Here is a 5,153-nt window from a genome sequence, read left to right on the forward strand (position 1 = left end):
GAGGAGGAACCTAGTTGGGATGCTCTGAAGCTCAAGTTAGTGTTCTTTAGAAGGCAAGGGAAATGAGGAATTCTAAGACCAGAAAATGAAAGAATCACATACCCTCTTCTTTGTGAGATGGAAGCCCTTTATAATCACCCTGTACACTCACTTCCATGCCTTTGCCAGTTCGGGCATTATTACGTCTGCCAGATCGAGTCACTTCCTCTGCCAATTCGGGCATCATTACCTCTGCCATATCGAGTCACTTCCTCTGCCTGTTCAGATGTCATCTCTTCTGCCAACCGTCAGCTCGGTTGTCATAGCCTCCACTGCCAGTTTTCAGTTCGGGTGTCATAGCCTCCACTGCTAGTCGCCAGGGCTGCCTCTGTCCGTCTGGCTAACGGATGTAGGTGGCCGTTGGATGGTAGCTATCATGTATCAGTCCCCTAATCAGTCAGGTGCGCCGTCTCCGTGTACGGTCTCCTGGGCGTCAGGTACGGTTGTTCAGCCAGACAGCTTGGAGCCGAAGTGGTGTGCGAGGCGAAGTCTTGAGTTCGGACAGAAGTGTGGCCTAAACTGCCCCTGAGTGGGCAGTTCGGGTCTTTTGCCTTTTGTGCTCCCTACAAGGCTCAGGACCTCGAAGGGAGAGCTCGGGTTCCTCCTTGGGGAGCTCGGGACTATTTAGTTCGGAGCTCGGGTCGTAGGTTCCTCGAGGGAGCTCGGGACTCTTTAGTTCAGAGCTCGGGTCGCAAGTTCCTCGAGGGAGCTCGGGACTCTTTAGCTCGGAGCTCGGGTTTGTGGGCCTGCTGCCGTGCCGAGCTTGCACTTCTGCCAGGTCACTCTCGATTGCTTCCACGTGTCGTGCGGCCAAGGGGTCGGGTCGAATCTTCCTCCATCAATTGCCCCCCACTCCCTATGCCCGGGGTCCTGGCCCAGCGTGGGGAGTCCACGGAATGACAGGTGGATTTGCCTCGGGACACTTTGGCCTTGATCAGGAACTTTTCTAGTCCGGTCTGCTTGTGTTCTCGGCTCAACCAGGGTTGGCTTGGCTCGACCAGGGGTCAGTCCCGAGCTGCGTGCGGCTCATGCGTGCAAACGATTTTCAAATTTTCAAACGTGCACGCCGAACAATTTCAAACTTTCGAATGCGCACGCCAAACGATTTAAAACTTTTGAACGCGCGACTGACTTTGCGAGGAGCCGTTGGATGGTTTTGATCTTGGCCGTTGATACGCGGGTATAGTGGCTTTGAATAGTGGGGGGACCCCCAGTCACTTTCCTCTGTTATCCTTCAACATTTGTCCCTTGAGCTCGCGCCCAAGCCTGCCAGCTCACGTCACTCGTTCGTAGTTCGGTTGCTTTTCCTGGTGAGTCCTTAGCCTTCTTTGTTTTTGATGTCTAGGTTTAGTAGCACGGATAGTCCTCTGGGGGGTCAGACGCCGGTTCTACGAATCGAGCTGCTACCCCTGACAGCCATAGTGAGTCCGAGGCGGGGCCCGAGGTAGAGCTCGAGGAAGAGCTCGATTTTGAGCCCGTAGGCCGAGTCGCCTCGGGTAGTTTGGCATCCACCTCTCGTCGATGTCGGGTGCCAGATAAGTTTGGACCCTCTACTATGACGTCCGAAAGCCTTTGGTCCCTTATCGTCCAGTACAACCTGCCCGGGGAGTATACTTACTGTTTACCCTTGGGCGACTTTCCTTGGGAGCACGGTCCGGATGAGATCGTGATATTCTAGGAGCAGCTTGTTGCCGGGCTGCGCCTTCCCTTCCATCCTCTAATTGTTGAGGTCATGAACCACTTTGGCGTCACTATAGGTCAGCTTCACCCGAACTCTATCTGCAACCTTGTCGGGACTATCTCCCTTTGCTGCGACCACTGTCTTCCTTTGGACTTAGAAATTTTTTCCGCTATTCTCATACTTAAGAAACAAGCAGGTCCCCTGCCCGAGCGTAGGAAGGCGTACTATTTGTCACCTCGCCCAAGCTTCAAGCTCCAACACGATCTCCCAAACAAGGTCCCGACGTGGAAGCGGGACTACTTCGTGGTTCAAAGTGCTACGGGTGGCCGTTTCCTACTGAGTGGGGTTCGGCCGCTCCTGACTCCGGTGTTGTTTTAGATGAAGACACAGTGAAGGGCCTCCGGGACTGGGCCCGGCTTGGGCTAAAATGCAAAGCCTATCAAACGGAGGATAAACTGATTCAGGCCTGTCTAAGTTCAGGTAGGTCTCTTGCTCAGATAAAGATACTTTTGTTTATGCTTTTATTCCCGTCTTTTGATGCCGAGCTCCTTTTTGCAGGTGTTATGGAGGCAGACAAGACTCGAGGTGCGAACTTGTTTGCTGGCATGAAGCGGAAGAAGCGAGCTGCTAAGCGAGTTTGCGCCGATCCTTCCCAGGTGGCGGAGCCCGAGGTGCCCCCTTCAGTTCAGGAGGCGGCAGTGGGTCCTTCGAGTGTTGTCGAAGTCCCTTCTGACGGCGAGGAAGATTGACCTCTGGGCTTGTGAGCTCGTTTGTGTTTTTTGTTTGTTTTTTGCTTTTTCTTCTCTAAACACTATAAAGCAAACATTTATCAATGAAGTATTTTTCCTGTTCAAATGTGTTGTGCAATTATTCTCCATTTGCCGAAGTGACTATACCCGAGCTGCTAGAATTGTACCCCGAGGTGAGTTAACATTGTAAGGCTATGTGCCTGATCTGTTCTCCGCCTCGGGGTCCATACTTGTGCAGATTGCTTTCGTCGATGGGGTGCCGAGGTCATCTTTAGCTCGGTACTCTGCCCCGTTTGGTGTCGAGGTTTTTGCTAGCTCAGTAGTGGCTCATGGCCTGCCTAGCTTGATAACTTATAATTAAAACCGTCTTAAGTTGACGGTGTTCCATGCCCGGGGTATCTGCTTACCTTCCAGGGTCTCGAGCTCGTACTCTCCCCCGAGCACTCTCTTCACTCGGTAGGGCCCTTCCCAGTTCGGCCCGAGTTTTCCAACACCAGGCTCAGGTACCATGATTTTGCGGAGGACCAGGTTGCCGATGCGAAAGTCTCGTTTCTTAACTCTAGAATTGTAGTACTGAGCTACACTTTGCTGGTATGCTGCGGTTCTGATGTACGCGCGGTCCCTCGCCTCGTCAAGTAGGTCGAGGTTGGTACGTAGCAAGTCGTTGTTAGTATTGTCGTTGTATGCTTCCAACTGAAGTGAGGGGATCTCGATTTCGGTTGGGATTACTGCCTTCGTTTCATAGGTGAGGTTGAAGGGAGTTTCTCCAGTGGCGGTCTTCTCTGTAGTTCGGTTGGCCCATAGGACACTGGGTAGCTCGTCCGTCCATAGTCCTTTAGCTCGATCTAGCCTAGCTTTTAGTCCGCGGAGGATAGCTCTGTTCGTGACTTCTGCTTGACCGTTTGCTTGTGGGTGCGCAACCGACGTGAAGTTTTTCCGGATCCCCATGCCTTTGCACCACTCTTGGAATTTGATGTCTTCGAACTGCTTAGCGTTGTTGGAGATCAGCACTTGAGGTAGCCCGAAGCGGCACACTATGTTCTTCCAGAAGAAGTTCTGGACATTCCGAGCTGTGATGGTTACGAGAGTTTCAGCTTCAACCCACTTGGTGAAGTAGTCTACTGCCACTACTAGGAACTTCCTCCCTTCTGTTGCTGGCGGGAACGGCCCGAGTAGGTCGATACCCCATTGTGCGAAAGGCCATGGGCTGGTGAGGTACTTGAGGTCGGCGGCGGGCTGATGGTGAATATTGGCGTGCTTTTGGCACTTCTCACATTTCCTGATTAGCCCGACGGCGTCTGCTTTCATTGTTGGTCAATAGTACCCCTGTCGAAGTGCCTTCTGAGCGACGACCCTGCCCCCCAAGTGTCTGCCACATAGGCCTTCATGAATGTCACGGAGTACGAGCTCGGTTTCGAGAGGTCGCAAGCAGCGCAAGTAAGGGAGCATGTAGGATCTTCGGTACAACTGTCCATCTATCATGACATACTTGGTTGCCTGACACTCTACCCTCCTGGCGGCATTGCGTTCTTCGGGGAGGGCTCCATGTAGCAGGAAGCTCGCGAGTGGGTCAATCCAGCTCGGTTCTTCTTGGGCGATAGGAGCGACCTCCTCTGCTCCCCGGAGAATGCTGGGCCGAATCGCTGCAGATAACTATGTGTTTTGCCTTTACTTCTTGCACCAGGGCTAGTCCAGCTATCAATGCCTCGTATTCTGCCTCATTGTTGGATGCCGCGAACTCAAAGCGTAGTGCGTACTCCGGTTTCGTGCCACTCAGACCATGGAGAACTACACCGGCTCCGCTGCCTTGCTGGTTTGAGGAGCCATCTATGTGAAGGATCTAGGGCTCTTCATCCCAGTTCGCGCTTTGCCTAACCAGGAGAGATACTAAACTGAGTGCGACCTCACGGGGCTCGGACTCAGCCGGCCTGGGAGCGCCGAGCTCACCCGAACTGGGAGCCCTATGCTCAACCGAGCCAAGGTCCTCGGAGCCGAATGTGTATTCTGCAATGAAATCCACCAAGGCTTGAGCTTTGATAGCGGTTCGGGGCTTGTACTGGAGTCGTACTCACTGAGTTCGATGGCCCACTTCGTCAACCGTCCAGAGACCTCGGGTCTGAGTAATACTTGCCTCAAGGGTTTGTCGGTGAGGACGATGATGGTATAAGCTTGGAAATACGGGCGGAGTTTGTGGGCCGCGATGACCAGCGCATAGGCTAGTTTTTCTATCTTTGGATATCTTGTTTCTGCTCCCTGCAATATTTTACTAACATAGTAGATGGGTCGTTGGACCCGATCTGCTTCTTTTATTAGTACCAAACTGACCACTTCGTCACTTGCCGAGAGGTACAGTTCTAAAACATCGCCCTCTTCAGGACGAGTCAACACTGGGATGCTGGCGAGGTATTTCTTGAGCTCGTCAAATGCGAGCTGGCAGTTTGGGTTCCACTCGAACCCTTTGCCTTTTACTGCCTTGAAGAAGGGCAGGCAACGGTCTGCTGATTTAGACATGAAGCGACTTAGAGCGGCTATCCTGCCATTTAGCCTCTGAACCTCTTTTACTTTTCGGGGTGGTCTCATATCTAGGATGGCCTTTATTTTGTCCAAGTTGGCCTCAATACCGCGCCAGTTGACGATGTACCCTAGGAACTTACCCGAGTTGACACCGAAGACACACTTGTTTG

This window comes from Nelumbo nucifera, chromosome 5 (genome assembly GCF_055504915.1).
Source record: "Nelumbo nucifera cultivar China Antique chromosome 5, China Antique-T2T, whole genome shotgun sequence".
NCBI classification, from domain to species: Eukaryota; Viridiplantae; Streptophyta; class Magnoliopsida; order Proteales; family Nelumbonaceae; genus Nelumbo; species Nelumbo nucifera.